A 17,277-nucleotide genomic window follows, 5' to 3' on the forward strand; every position below is an offset into this window, starting at 1 on the left:
TAACTACAGTGTTGTTATGTTAGCTACTGAGCTGCTGCAGGCCTTAACCACAGTATTATGTTAGCTATGAGCTGCTAACTATAGAGGCCATAACCACAGTATTACATATACTCTTGTTAGCTTTATGAGGCTACATCAACACGCTCCTATGAGTGCAGCATATGCAGCTTTATAAGGCTACATCAACATCCTATGAGTGCAGCTATAATGTTAGCTTTATGAGGCTACATCAACATGCAGGCTCCTATGAGTGCAGCTAATGTTAGCTTTATGAGGCTCTGCCCCCCCCCCCCTCCACTCCTATAACACCCACCTCGCTCTGCCCCCCCCCCCCCCCCCTCCACTCCTCTAACATTTTATTTATTAATTTTATTATTATTATTTTATTTGTTGCCATTAAAATAATAGGCAAGCATAGGGCTAAAACATTTTCATAAACAATAATATAATCTTTTGTTATTTGGTTATAATAAGGGCTTTTCTATGCATTTGTCTGATTGATTGATTGATTGATTGAAAGCTTTATTGACAGACTGCAGAGTGGGTACAGTACAGCTGTATTCACTTGTTGCGGTGGTCTCAACGGAACAATTTTGATTGACAGTCGATTCTGCCAATCACACCGCTGTTGTGTGTGGGGGCGGCGTCGCTTGACTGAAACTTCGGCTCTGCCCCGGCAACCATTGCCGGGCCAGAGCCGGTTTATCTTTGGCGAGCCCGAGTCGGCTCTGCCCCGGCAACCATTGCCGTGCCAGAGCCGGTTTATCTTTGGCGAGCCCGAGTCGGCTCTGGCACGGCAAGCCGAGCCGGGCCAGAGCCGGTTTATCTTTGGCGAGCCCGAGTCGGCTCTGCCCCGGCAACCATTGCCGGGCCAGAGCCGGTTTATCTTTGGCGAGCCCGAGTCGGCTCGGGCACGGCAACCAGAGCCGGGCCAGAGCCGGTTTATCTTTGGCGAGCCCGAGTCGGCTCTGCCCCGGCAACCATTGCCGGGCCAGAGCCGGTTTAGCTTTGGCGAGCCCGAGTCGGCTCTGCCCCGGCAACCAGAGCCGGGCCAGAGCCGGTTTATCTTTGGCGAGCCCGAGTCGGCTCTGCCCCGGCAACCATTACCGAGCCAGATCCGGCTCATCGTTGGCGTGCCGTGCCGGACATATGCCGAGTGTGCCGACCGGTAGCCGGAATTGGGCCGAGTATGCTGGCCACCTGGGAGGTAAACAGTAGAACCGCAGGCAGTCCCTCTGGCGGCTGCCTCACACTGACCCAGAGCGCTCCGTGGCGCCTCTGGTTAACGGAACAGTAACCAATCATACGCAAGACACGTGACACAATAACATTGGGAGTTGTAGTCCTACACTACACTACAATCAGGATCCTGGCAGCGCTGTTTTGGATGTATTGCAGCTTTTGGATCAGGGGTGGGCAATTATTTTTCCCAGGGGGCCGAATGAGCAACTGAAAATATGTTGGGGGGCCGGGCCAAAATTCCAAACTCAATTATGCATAATATACATTTTATTTCTATATAAAAAGCAGTAAATGGCATTGTTTTGAACCCTGGTAAGAGTGTATGTTATTATTTGGCAATTAAAAGGTGAGGTTAGCTTTCAAAAATATCATTTATTCAAATAGAATTTATTTCCAAAATGATAAACAAAATGTGAAACATTAATAACAAAGGGCATTTTGAGTTTCATATACTATTGAAACAAGGATTTTCTTAGCTTTCTAAAGACATCACATCATCTTATAGCAAAAATAAACAAGACATGTCACTGAACTGTGTAAAGAAGTGTCCCAGTTTTGTAGCCTTTTTTACTTTACATGCCTATATAAAACATTTAATGTTTTCAGAACTGTGCAAAAAAAAGAAGAAAAAAAGTCAAGTGTCCCATTTCACTTGTTATATTTCCACATTTTAGTGTTCTTCAGTTCTTTTTTTTTTCATTCAGTGTGAGAAATCCAGTCTCTGTTGAGCTTTAACAAGTCCATCAAAGTCAGGTTGCATGTCTGAGGTGGAGATGCGAAGCACAGCTGCCAGATGTTCATCAGTGAGAGAGGATCTGTACCTGGACTTGGTAAACGTCATGACTGAGAATGTCTGTTCACATATGTAGGTGGATCCAAAGAGAACCAACATCTTCTGAGCATGTCTCCTAAGCGTATATTGTGCGTGTGAACGTTGACATGAAAAGAAAAAAGTAAAAAAAATAAAAAATAAAAAATATTAAAAAGATATTTTTTTTAATTTTTTTTAATTTTTTTTTTATTATCATGTAATCTTTCACGGGCCGGTCAGAATCATCGCCGTACAATGCCCAGGTCTGTTTTGGATGCTCTTGCCAGGAATCCCGATGAAGAGTCCGTTACAATAGTCCAGTCTTGAGGAGACAAAGGCATGGACAAGCTTCTCTGCGTCTGACAGGGTTAAAGTGGGACGGAGTTTGGATATATTTTTTAGGTGATAGAATGAGGTCTTGCAGAGGTGTTTTATGTGGATGTTGAAGGTCAGGTGGGGGTAAAATCGAACCCCCAGATTTGTGACTGAGGGGGAGAGGGAGATTACCTGGCCATCAAAGGTGAGATGGGATATGGATGAAGACCGAACCTGGTGAGGGGTGCCAATGAGAAGTGCCTTGGTTTTTTTGCTGTTTAGTTGGAGGAAGTTGCTGTTCATCCATGCCTTTATCTCCTCAAGACAGGTGTAGTCCATGGGCCAGAGGCCAAAATTTCACTTTCACCACTCAGGGTGAATAAACGTACATATAATTTTTTCAAAGATCTATGTCTGTAGATGATATTTTGGTATGATAGCCGTTCGAGAGTGGTAGCTTTATCATAATTATCAAGTCATGAAGTATACCCACCCCCTCAGGAAATTGCATTTCAGATGCTGACGCATATCCTGTTTAGACTCACGTAGAGGACATCTGTCAATGTTTCACAATATTGTGTTTGGTATAACTTTGAAGGGGACTATGTCATCTTTCATTCAAGCTAATATGTGAATCTTTCTGACCAATATAGAGGTCACTAGAGCTCTTTGAACAGTCAACAACACACATTTTACATGCTTTTTGCCTAAATGATATATTATCTTTTAGCATTGTGTCATCTAGGAGCAACAGAGACACGAAATACAATATCAACAACACTCTCAAGACCATAAGGATTCAGGAAATGTATAATATGCCTATACTATTTCATTGTTACAGGTCATTGTGAGCCTTAAATTAGAAGAGCAGTATTAGGCTCCTATTAAACTATACAGAACAGCCACTATAGTAGAATGGAAACATAGGTCCACCTGCATAGGGTGGATTTTTTTTCACCACCTGTTTTTTAATAATTGTTGAAGTGTCTATTTTAAGATTCTTACAGGTAACAGGTTGGAATAATGTCCCTTATTTTTAACCCTTTATTACACCTATCGTGAACCAAAACCTGAAAAATAAGAAAAAGAAAACAGCATAACTTTTGAAGTTGACAACATATGGAGACAAATTAAAACATTTTCCCAAACAAGTTTGACCCAAGGAATTCAGTACAGTTGTTATTTTTAAAATTCAAACACATCTTGATTAAATTTCAGGACAGAAAAAGCAAAAACCGCTGAAAAAAAAGTATATCACATCTCTATTTCCCCTTTTTACTGAAATGTAGTGCATTGGACGAGATCGATTTAGGTTAATATTGGAAATAATATTGTAATAAAGATTGTCTCCATGCACACAAAAATACAGAACAAAATCAAAGACGACCTGGACAGGTGGGCAAAACTTAAAAACTCAGTACAGGCAAGGGTATCAATAGTTAAGATGGATGTACTACCAAGAATCAACTTCATCAGTTCAATGCTACCGTTACCCCCTCCAGAGGGTTACTGGAAAAGATTACACTCCTCCACATACAAATTTATTTGGAATAACAAACCACCTCGCATAAAAAGATCCACCGCACAGAGAAATAAAGCAGACGGTGGCATGGCAGTTCCAGATCTTTTCCAATATTTTAAGGCATACACATTAAGACCATTGACAATATGGTTTGATCCCCAGGCATTGGTATCCTGGAGAAAATTGGAAGAAAACATAGTAGCCCCACATAGACTGAAGGAGATAGCACACACTAAACTACCAATCAAGCACTGTGAGCGGAAATTTGGCCCCATAATTACCCATGCAATCCGGATATGGCGTGAAACACACAAAAAATATCCTAACCCACAAAAATGGCATAATCACACTCCCTTATTCAATAACAATGCACTCTTAATTGAAAAACGTCCTATAAGATTCCCAATATGGGAAGAGCAAGGCATACACTCATTAGGGGATATTTTTAATAACCAGGGTTTTTGTAGTTATGGAGAAATATGCACAAAGTTTAACCTCACCGAGTCCACATGGCTTTTTTACATACAGTTACGCCTATGTTTGAGGTCTCACGGTGTTCCATTAGACATACCAGTTGAACACCACAGATACCACAAATTCTTCTATGAAAGAGAAATATCGAGAGGTTTTGTATCAGGTTTTTATTATCAATTACTAACGTCCTCGTATGAAACCCTCCAACTAGACTCTGTCTGGAGGAGGGATATACCAGACCTGGAAAGTGACTTTGATTGGCAAGAAGCATGGGCAAATGTCCGTCTTACATCAAGGAACCCGGACCATCAACAAATCAATCTTAACTATATTCACAGGACATACTTGACTCCTATAAGACTGAACAGAATGGGCCTTAAACAAGACTCAAAATGCTCCCAATGTACAAATGGAGACGAAGGGACATTTATGCACATGTATTGGGACTGCCCACCAGTTAAGGCATTCTGGAAAGATGTGACCCATCAATTATCAAAACTCGTATCTTGGAATATACCAGTACACCCCTCTGTATTACTATTGAATGATGTTATTGAGTTTGCAGTAAATCCACAGCTAAAGAGATTGGTTTTATCGGGTATCACAGTAGCTAAAAAACTGATCGCATCACGCTGGTTTCAACCGGAAAAAATTTGCCGGAAGGTTTGGTTTCTTACATATCTCGATGTGATTTATCAAGAAATATCTACAGCAAGAATTCTGGGTCTCAACGAATCCAAAATGTCAATGTGGTTAGAAGTGGTGAAGAGAATAAAAGCTAGCTTATAATGGTAGTGTCTGGTTAGGAGTGAGGGATAATGGAGGTACTATCCAAGGAGGGGTCCGGGAGGGGGGGGTTCGAGCTGGAGCATATGTGTGTAGGGTTTTAGAAAATAGGTATTAGGGGTATATCCTGTATAAGGCATTTGTATAATTGGTCATTTCGTTGGATATACACTGTATACGGTAAAATATTATTATAGACTTTTTTTTGTTTTCTGTTTCTGTACTTGCATGTCATTTTAGCCACCTTAATTGTTAGTTTCATTATGCATTGTGTGTTGAGTACTGACTTTTAATAATTTTTGTTTTGCAATAAAAAAAAAAAAAAAAAAAAAAAAAAAAAATTGTCTCCATGCTGTTACGCCCTAAATATTATAGTTTTGCATAAACAATTATATAGAGTCAAATTAACACATTTTCCCATGCGATTTTGATCAGTGATTTATTTATTGTTAAGGTTCAAACTATATGTTTTCATATGCACTGGATATCATGGACTGGATATCTTCTTTGTTGACACAACATTCAAGTCTTTTTTCTATTTGTATTTTGTACCCTAAACTACTAATCATCATCATCACTAAAACTATTGTCAAAGTCTATCTCTTCGATCTCCATCTCTTCCTCCGCCTCATCACACTCGTACTCGCCATCCTCCTCATCCATGTTATTTTTTGCGTAATCTGCCTCCTTATCAAGAGCTTCTTGCTCTTCTGACTCCACTTTCTGGGCCAGTACCTCAACAAGAGAAGGACTGAGGATGGGTCCAACCGTCCAGACAGGTTCTAACACCTCCTCATCCATTGTTTTTCCCAGTCCATACTTTGATCATAGGCTTTGGGCCTCTTGAATATTGGCTGTTCTGCTCTTTTGTAGCAGGCGACTATGAAGTTGGCTCGCTGTACATGTGGGATGAGACAGACCTTGGGGGGAGGCAGGCGTTCAATGTCTACTTTGGAATTTGCATCCAAGACTTTATCAGCACCCATCATTTTCTGCAGCATCTTGGCTCACACAGCATCAACTGACTTCATCCAACCATGGCCATCCATAATGCATGTGAAGGACTCCATCTCCTGTTGGAGCTCATCTGTTACCAGCAACAATGCGCCAAGCTGACTAAAAGCCTTCTGGAATCTAGGGTTCTTCTGCAGATTATTCAACGGATTCACCTGTCTCTTTTCTTTGAAAGCGCTGTCACAGTCATCCCCAGAAAAGTCATAGTATCCCAGCAGAGTGCTGCAGTACTCCAGAGACTCAGCCAGTTCGGTCCAGGTATCTGGAGAGGTTGGTCATGCTGACATGGTAGATGAGGATCATCAGTATAATAGAGGTTGGTCATACTGGCATGGTAGAGGAGGATCAGCAGTATATGGAGAGGTTGGTCATGCTGACATGGTAGAGGAGGATCATCAGTGTATGGAGAGGTTGGTCATGCTGACATGGTAGAGGAGGATCAGCAGTATATAGAGGTTGGTCATGCTGACATGGTAGAGGAGGATCATCAGTATATAGAGGTTGGTCATGCTGACATGGTAGAGGAGGATCATCAGTATATAGAGGTTGGTCATGCTGACATGGTAGAGGAGGATCATCACTAGTGGTGAGGCATGACAGAGCTGCAGAGGGGTTTGGGGCAGTTTTTATGTAGAGTTGTGTGTCATCGGCATAACAGTGGAAGGTGTCGATGACACGACCGAGGGGGAGCATGTAGGTGATGAATAGGATGGAACCAAGAACCGACCCCTGCGGAACACCACAGGTGACATCGAGCAGCCTGGACTTGTGTCCTCCCAGCGAGACATATTCAGTCCTGCCTAAGAGGTAGGACTGGAACCACTGCAGTGCATGGTCCGACAGTCCAACAGTATTGTGGAGGCGCTCCAGGAGGATGGTGTGGTCCACAGTGTCAAACGACGCTGTCAGATCGAGGAGGATGAGAAGTGATGGTGATCCTGCGTCAGCGGTCATTAGAAGGTCATTCGTCACCCTGAGCAGAGCTGTTTCCGTGCTATTAACTAGTCAGACTCATGTATGTCTTGTTGAGATGTCAGGGGAATGTGGAAAACAGAGATATGTTACATGTTGTATGTATAGCAATTGATGGTCAGGGTGTGGGGAATGGAAATTCACAAGCTTAGCTTCTTCCATCCCCCTTTTCAAACCATTAAGTGGTGTCTGTTGTTACTGTTGTCTATTGTATTGTTTTGTGGTGGTTATTGTACTGTTTTGTGGTTGTCTTGTATTGTATAGGTTGCATGGTTTGAAATAAATAAATGAAACATCACATCACATCACCACACCACCTTATCACACCACCTCACCACACCACACCACCTCACATCACCTCACCACACCACCACATCACATCACACCTCATCACATCACACCACCTCACCACACCACTACACCACATCACACCTCATCACATCACACCACACCACACTTCATCACACCTCACATCACACCACCACATCACAGCACATCACCCCAGGCTTACCTGAAATTTTCTTCTTTAATCAAATCAACTTTCTGGGGATTCCCTAATGATTATTTCACAGTAATGTGACAGATGTGACTCCATGGTTAAAGGTGGTACGTGCATTTTTCATAATGTTGGCGTGTTCCTTTAACTTTTTGCTTCAAAAAATCTTCTAAGATTTGCAATGTAGATAGAGGAACAGAAACAGTATAAAAACAATAAAACAACCCACTGCTCTGAACTTCCTCTGCTGAACAATGACAGTGCACTATCATCATATCAAGATCATATCATATCAAGAAACAATGGCATTTTGACTTCCCCAAACAACCCTCACCAAGACCGATATCCATGGTCATCGTTGATGATTTATATGTGTTCAATCTCGTGTCCGGTGATGTATGGTGGAAGAAACACACACACACACACACACGCACACACACACACACACACACACACACACACACACACACACACACACACACACACACACACACACACACACACACACACACACACACACACACACACACACACACACTGTCACACACACACACACACACACACACACACACACACACACACACACACACACACACACACACACACACACACACACACACACTTCCTTCATTTAAAGGCACACTGCACCAAAGAAATATTTTTTCAATTCATCATGACATTTATGACATACACGACAAACAGATATACAGAACTGTGTAGTAAAAAGAGATCATAAAAAATATATACATCCGAAGGGGAAGAAACTGAACATTGGTGGGGTGGGGGGCAGTTTCTAATTGCAGCCACCCGTAGGTGCTCTTTGAGAGTGGTTTTGAAGGAGGGTAGGGATTCACATTCCTTCACGGTTTTGGGTAGGGCGTTCCACATTATTGTTGCATAATTGCGAAACGTCCCTTTGAGCCAAATCTGGGTTGAACATGATTTGTGGAACTCCCTCTGGTGTTGTGGGCGAGAAATTCGCTAACCTTTGGGAATTATTTCGACATGTACATGGGTATCCCAGTGGTGTAGTGTATCTTGTAGACCAGGCCCATTGCAAGTTGCTGTACTGTCCTCTACTCTAAGCCATCCTAGGTTGTCAAAATGTGCAGGGTTAAGGTGGGTTTTGTGAGTAAGGCCAAGCAGTAGTCTGACTAGTTTGTTTTGTGATGTTGGTTGCCTTGTTTTAAGGGCCTTTGAGGTGCTTTGTTACCATGAGGTGCAAGCATAGTCGTAGTATCCTTGAATGAGTGCTCCTGTTAGAGTCTTCAAGGTATTCTTGTTTACCAGAGAGGAGATCCAGTACAAGAATCTAGTTTGTTGGTTGACTTTTTTTATTACATTGGTTGTGTTATGGTTTGTAAACAACCCCAACAGCACGGCACAGACAGGTAGTTCAGAGTTAGCCAAAAACCAGGGCGTACTTATTTACAAAACAGAAATGAGCGAAAACAACAAAAAGCACAAGGGGAGAAAATGTTCTTGGCAGAGTTGTCTGCGGCTCTGCAGCTCGTCTTCAGAGCAGAGACGGCACTGTGGCGTTGCGCCTCTGACTCTGCGGCTCTGCAGCTACTTGACGATCCACTCGGGAAAACAGAGAGAGAGATAATGTCAACAAGACGAGCGAACGGAATACAATGCAGTCCAGAATTGTTTAGCTGAGTCAGTAACAACAACAAGCGGCTCCTCTTCAGTGTTACCCAAACACACAAAAAACAGAAAGGTCCCGAGTCCAGGAAAATGCGAGAAAAACAGAGTATCCAAAAAAGGTACGTTCCAAAACTCACCAAGGCGCAATTGCGCAAAGCGGTCAACGAGGCACAGATCCAATGGATGGCAGAGCAAAGCAACAGCGGCGACTTCCATAGACGTCCTGGAGAGAAACAGACGAGGAACAACACGGGAGCGGAACAAGCAGCAGCCAGTGGTAATCCAAAACGACCCGACACAGAACGTTAGGAACACCAGAGTATATAAAGGGCTCCACCAAGCTGATTAGAACTCACTTCAGGTGCGCGAGGGTAATTGGTACCTTGAAGCGTGCGGAATCGGACCAATCCTCACAGGTTGCCATTTTGTCACATGAAAGATTTGCCTCTAGGATGGAACCCAGGTAGGTAATTTCATCTTTCCTTGTGACAATAATGTCCCCTACTGTAACAGAGAAGCCATTGGCCTTGCTGAGTTTGCTATTTGATCCAAAGAGAATGGATTCTGTTTTACCCAGGTGTAATGATAGTTTATTATCAGCAAGCCAGGTGCAGATTCTACCGAGTTCAGAGCTGAGGGCTTTTTCAACCTGCAACTTGTCCCTGTCAGAGACCAGCAGGGCTGAGTCATCTGCGGACAGGAACAAGTTGAAGTCACAAGCTGATGACATGTCTTTTGCATAAATTAGGAACAGTAAAGGTCCTAGTATGCTTCCTTGTGGAACACCACAGTTCACTGGGAGGGGGGGGGGGGGGGGGGCTGTGTACCGTTCACCTCCACCATCCGTTCTCTCCCCTCCAGGTAGGATTGCATCCAGCTCACTGATGAACTATCAAAACCAATTGCTTTTAGCTTATCAATCAGAATGGAGTGATTGACAGTGTCAAAGGCCTTTTGTAGCAGTATTTGCCCGCGTCTACCTCATGTTTGATGTGGTCGTTCAAATAGAGAAGGCATGTGTCAGTGGAGTGGGATGTTCTGAAGCCAGATTGGAATTTGTAGATGAAATTATTTCCCGCCAGGTACTTTTCGACCCGCTCGTAGAATTTTTTTTCCATAACTTTCTAGATGGAAACAGAGTGGTAGTTGCCTGGGTCTAATTTGCTGCCTTTTTTGTGCAGGGGGGTCACTCTCGCAATTTTGAAATCGTGTCCCTGTTTTATGGAGAGGTTTATTATGTAGGTGATGACTGGGGTGATGGTGGCTGCTGAGTCTCTGAGGAATTTGGAGGGGATGTTGTCATGGCCAGTGGCCTTGTTAGGTTGGAGGGTGCTCAGTTGTTTGAACACCTCATCCGTTTTTACCATTTCTAGTTTGAAGTCGTCTTTGCGAACCCCTAGGTTTTTGTAGTAGGCTAGGATGTGTTCTACTCCAAAATGCCCTGAGTGAGAGGGTCGATTATTAACCAGTGTTGTGGCTATGTTTGTAAAGAATATGTTTAAGTAATTGGCCACATCCAGCTTGTCTGTGATGAGAGTGTTTTCTGTCTTAATGTTGATGTTTGTAAATATGGTTTTCAGTTTCTTACTGCAGCTTAGTTGGTTGTTGAGTAATTTCCAAAGCTCTCTGGGTTTGTTTTTGTTTTCCTCTGTTTTATCATTGATGACGTTTTTTCATGCTGATTTGATCATGGTATTTATAGTTTCTTAGCCTGTTTCTTTGTTGTTTGAGTTTAACCACGTGGTCTTGGAGATCACTGTTGAAGCTTTTGGTAAGCTTTGACTGACTTTTATGATGTTCTGAAAAGATTTTGTCTCTGGTTTTCATAGCGGTCAGTATGTCTGAATGCATCCAAGGCTCAGCGCGATTTTTAACCCTGGTGGTATTGAGGGGGGTGTGGGATAAAATCAATTTATTTATGTCCCTAGATACATGTATTTTATGTCTTCCTATTCTGTGGCCAAACTGAGGTGTCACAATCTATTATTTACCGGAAGGGTCAGTGCAGCTGTTGGTAAAAAGCCACACAGCCCCAAGAACTGATGAGGTGACGGTTTTGGCTGACCACTGACAGGGAGCATTGTCAGGATCTAGAATAATGTATAATACCTATGAATCAATCCATTTATCTATTGTAAGAACCATAAGATATTTACAAATGTGTGTACCATTAAAATGTGTTATTATGATATGGTATTAAAACAGGCCTATGTGTCACCATGACCCCAGCTGTCTGAAACTACCAGGAGACAGGTGTAATTCTAGACCCTTGTCATTTCAACTGTTTACCTTATATAGACATTGTTTAAAGTCCAGAACCTTTCTTCATGCTAATTTGGAAGAAAGCCACCTCATTCGCTCAGAACACCAACCAGCTGACTATAAAAATGACAATGTGATTCGGACCGGCCAGATTTCTGCTCGGCCTTCACCAAAGCTAAGTTGAACTCTCCACTCTCAGCTGTTTGTGTTAATACTCTGTAATATTGAATATTCACTCTGTAATAAATATTTGATTGCTAACACCCTCTCCTCATCTTTCAAGGTCAATAAAAGAATATGCCTTATCAGATGGTGACCCTGACGTGACTGACCTTGACGTTAAGGACGGACGAAAGGCAACTGGCAAACACTCGTAGAACGGATCCATTTAAAAACGGTGAGCCAGAGCCTGTTTAAACTCAAAATCTGCATAGATTAACTATTGTACATTATAATCTACGAGTGTTGGTCAGAGGCCCTGTCCGTGGGGTGATTTCTATAATTGGCTTAAGCAAAATGGACATATCAGCAAAGGAGTGAATAGACAATATTACAACCCCGGGTTTTCTTATTTTCTATTTTTAAGTCCTGTTGAAGGCCTGCAGCAATACAATTAAGAAATCTCTCCAGAGGTCTATAGGAAAAGACCATAGTGTAAACCGGTAACCAAAAGACCTTAGGGCCTGGCTGTAATACGGGGACTTGAATCCTGCCAGAGTTATTAGTAGACAAAAAAATAGGATTGCCGTTCTGAAATGCGTTGGAATTACGAGCAGATTACGAGCGAGCGATTGATCTGCCTCGCTTAGTCCTGTATTAGTCTCTAAATTGCGTCAGCCAACTGCAATCCTAGTCTGCAAAATAAGCTTATAGTCGATTAAAAAGGTTAGTGATAATCTTGATAATCTTAACTGCATGACGTAGGTATTATTATATGTTCTGATGGTGTGAGCAATGGCTCAGAAGCAGTGGTTTTTAAACCTAACAGTGTCTATGCCTTGAAAACTCATGGAGTTCTCAAGATCAGGTTACATTGCAGTGATTAGGGAAGGGTGGGTTAAAAGACAAATCTCAACAAGAAAGACTGGATGAAATAGACATTCTTGATGTATTTGATTCTATCAAATATTAATAGAATTGAAGTCAAAAGCATTCAGAGGTTTCAAGATTTACACAGGGGAAAGGGGGGAATAGCATATAGGCTTGACTGGCGAATTGGCATAAGTTGGCATAAGTTGTTGTCTTTTCTAACAAGCAAGCACACACACACACACACACACACACACACACACACACACACACACACAGGGCATTATTGCCCTTAGCCTATAGTGCAAACGGATTACATATAGGAACACACATCTATAGCATGACAGTGAGATTCATGGTATGACTGTATGAGTCTGGAATGCATGGTGGGTGTGAATAAATGTGGAATTCGTTTTTTGTCTAGCCTATGTTTGAATAGAAGATCCCGGGAACAATTTAGTCGTGAATGAATGTAAAAAAAAGCTCCTTAGTTAAATGAATAGCCACTAATCAAACCTTGTTTTATTAGTTATTTTGAGCATGGCTCAGTGCAGTAAGTCAGTGTGTATACACTGTAAGCAGGAAAAGCAGTTATTTGCGCCACAAGTAATACGATCTCATAACAGGGAGTATCAGATGTCAGTCAACTCAGCCAGGTGCGGAGGTCCAAAAGGGACACCTCACACCCCCCCTGTATTCTTCAAAATCACCCTTTCACAGTCGGTGTAAACATGTGTGAGTCAATGATCACACCCGGGTTGTACCAAAACATACATACATGTCCAAAACACTCGCTTGTTAAGAGTCCACACAACTGTTCGCTTGCGTATATCCAACAACAACATAACTTCCGGTGCCCGTCGTAACTTTTCACGCTGTCACACTTTATTCTTCAAACGTACTTCCACTCTGACACAAGCCAGCCAAACCAGAGTTTAGCCTTGCTAAATTGAGCACACAGCAAGCTTCCGGTTTAACAAAGTAAAAGTCCCATAGAAAATTACACTGTATAACTAAAACATTGGAAATCCAATTTCCTTTATAAAATTATAATTAGGAAACTAAATTGGATCCTTTACAGTCTGTAAATAACATGTGTTTGTGAATGGTTGTGCTAATGAGTAATGGCATTAACGGTTCTCCTTTTTCGCTGGTCCCATCACTCAAAACATTTATTTCCGTCGTTTTCCAATCGCCCCCTCGCAACAGGAGGTGGTGGTGGGGGCTAGATCCATTATTGTGTTTTGGTTGTATTTGTGGACGTCAGACGCAGCTGTCGTCGGCCACAGCGCCTCTAGCTAAAACAGAAGTCACATTTAGCTTTTTATTTTTTAAACTATATTTAATCGCGTCTGGAGGATGGGGTGTTCTGCCGCAGCTTCTGCCCCCCCCCGTGCCAAACAAGCAGGCTAACTGCGCCAATATATATGATACGTGTAAACATAATCAGAGTGGACCATTCGCGCAAATATCATCCGAGTTTAAGAGAGGGGACCGGGGTCCGGCTAACCAGAATAACACACACTAACACTGCCTCTCGCAACTACAATTAAAAATGTATTTGGCCCTTTAAATGTTAAATAACCTCCTTTTCCGCGGCGCTACGATAAGCGACGTGTGGCTAAATCTTTCATTATCAAGGACTTCCTAGAAATCTGTGACAGATGCGCACCGACCGAAAATACTACTGCATGTGTGGATTTTAGAATGCCCTGAATGTAACCAGCGTGCAAGGGTGTGAAGTGAATGGTTCGGTCACGTGTGAGGAGCAAGTTGTGGGTTCTAAACAGGAGGACATCAGCTCTCCTAACCAAATGGATGAAACCTTATTATTATTTATATAACAAAATAATAGCTCTTTTCAGGTCATACTGGACAAAATAAAGAACTGAAATAATATGAATACCTTTTCTGTATTAGAATCCAGCTTTAGAATATATATTTGTGTCCAATGTAATATGAATGGTAAATTATTATATCATAAGCATCTTATGTCACCATAAATCAAGCCAAACCATATGTTTTAGGAATAAAATTGTTTAAAGTTATTTCAACACTGCAATCAAAATGCTCGCCGTACACAGCTTTATTAGACAGAAATATATGGCCAAGCTTTGCACGGTTGCACTGCACCTCCCATTCGTAAGTATATTTGCAATTGCAGTTTAATCTATGTTGTGAGCTAAATCAACATGGCTGCAGTGACCAGAATCAAATCGGTCCGCCTCCTCTGGTGATGGGGGAGCCACACACAAAGCAGTCTTTCAGGGGGAGCCACACACACAGAGTACCGTAGTATTCTGTGAGATGCACCAGTCAATTTGAGTACAATTATGGTCCTGCTAAAACTAAAATGAGATTAGATTAGATTATACTTTATTTGTCATTATATATTGTCATTATATATGCATACAAAATTCTGACTCAAACTTAAGGTGCAGTAATAAAATCACACAAAATAGGACATTAGTCATGCTATGCTGAATAAACTCGATAACCCTTAGTTAATTTAATAGACTTTTAAGGCTGTTTGTTCATCACTTATCACAATAAAATACATGTACTTTACGGTAAAATGCTTGCCCCGGAGAGTGTTTTTACAGTATAGAAAACAGTGAATAGAAAAGAAATGCCGTAAATCCTCTAATAGTGGAGAGGACGGGCCTCTTTGATAAATGCAGACAAAATAAATATAGGCCGGCTTCCAATACAAGGTCGCATGAATGATCATGCCGTGATACAGAATGAGATAAACTCTTGGAAAATGCAGGTTAAGCACTGTCTCTCTCTACCGTTCCCACTACACTCTGACCACATTAACGGGTTTCCCTACTCTCCAACTTCAGTGTGTGAATTACGTTAATCAATATTTAAATAATGTTAGTCTAAATAAATGAAATTAAGGCCTGCCTCTTATATAGGCCTCTAAAAGCCTGGTGCTCTTTGGAGCTGAGGACGGTAAATACAAGACCCGTCCAATATTAGAGAAGATACGGTATATTATACAATACAACATGCAATCTGAAGTATGACGTAAAATCTAAATACAGTGAGGTACAATGCAGACAATACAAAAGGTAAGGTGCAAATGAGGTATGAATATAGTACAAATCTCTTCAATAATAGATAAATAAAATGTAGTGTTAAAGTGCCTAAAGTTAGTGTTAAGGTGAGCGTTTGTTTAAAAGATGGCCTGGGAAATTAATAGAAGTTTAAAGGACAAAAGATAGACGTGTAGAATAACTACTTCCCAAAATAATAGATTGTCCAAACGTCAAGTTCCAATACACTATCCTCGGAGGGGTGTGGTCTGCGTGCGGAGCGCCTGTGTGTCTCTCTAGCTCTGAGCAGACAAATAGACGCAAGGCATTCTGGAACTTGTATTTCTACCAACTAATGTGACGATGGACGTAAATAATAGTATCTCTTGGCTTTAAACAAACACTCTTCCAACCTTGCTTTCAAATGTAAACAATAATCGATATTAACATATAAAATATAATTCATTAATCATGTAACCTGGCCTATTAAGTTACAACCAATAGAAGCACAACTTTGATGGGTGGATTGATTGATTGAGTATTGACTGCTGACTTGATGAATGAGGTGTCTGATTGATAAATGGATGAGTGGTTGACAATTGAGTGACAGAAAGTAATTGAGTATATCTTTAGATCAACTGTGAGTAAGTAGTGCATTGCGGATAAGTGATTTACATCATAATTCATATTTTGACGGCTTCCTGTTGTACTGATTAGATGCTGTCATTCTTTGCATAGTTAAATCTCATTATGAAGTGTTCAACCCGGTTGACACGGAAGGACAGCTCTGGGGGACTATTGATAAGGGATGTATGAATATGATGGACTACAATGGAAGTAGTCAGTTGTTGTCCTGCCTCTCTCTCGCTTGCCCTGCATGTTCAAACCATGTCAGGGATGGACGCGTTATGTTGTCAGACAGTACCGCTTTGGTTCAACATTTTCTTTCTACCAAAAAACGAATGTCCTTTCAAGGGAACAATTATCAAGACGGTTTGTCTGGACGAGTCCAAAAATTCATGACTACAGTGGAGCTAGGATTTTCTGGTGAAAAGATGGCCGCCGGCAACCAAATTCAAGTTAAAGGGGCGTGTTTAGCCTCTATTCTGGCCGGAAAAGATCCAAACTAACCTACCTGTACTGGTTCATCAAAAACTCTCCTACCCATACTGGCCCATCCTAACTTACTATACTGGTCCAATTGTTCATTAAAACAGGGTAAAAGAGGGGTTCTGATTAGGGGGTAAATACTGTAAGTCAACATTAGCATAGGTGTTTGGGTTTAAGGCTGGTTGACAACAGCAGCTGACCAGTGTCCAGGGACCTGGTCTCCTTTAGATTAGACCATTCTGGTAGTCATGGCACGATCGATGTCACTCTCTTTTGGGGAAAAGGTATACTGCAGTTGAATTTAGGTTTTTCATGGATCGGGTAATCAATCAAAAAGTGCATCCTATCATCCTGTCCTATAATTCCATATCTTAAGACTTGGTTCCGATACAAATTAGAAGACAGATAAAATAATTGATATTACCTAATTTTGGCCAAAATTAAGTTGTTTTAATTAAAACCGGTATTGCGATGCTTGGAAAGACAATACATTTAAAATAGGATAAAACCACAGGGATAATTTGGAATGAATAAATAGCTTAAGTATCTTTCA

This window comes from Notolepis coatsorum, assembly GCF_963971535.1.
Source record: "Notolepis coatsorum genome assembly, chromosome: 8".
Lineage (NCBI taxonomy): Eukaryota > Metazoa > Chordata > Actinopteri > Aulopiformes > Paralepididae > Notolepis > Notolepis coatsorum.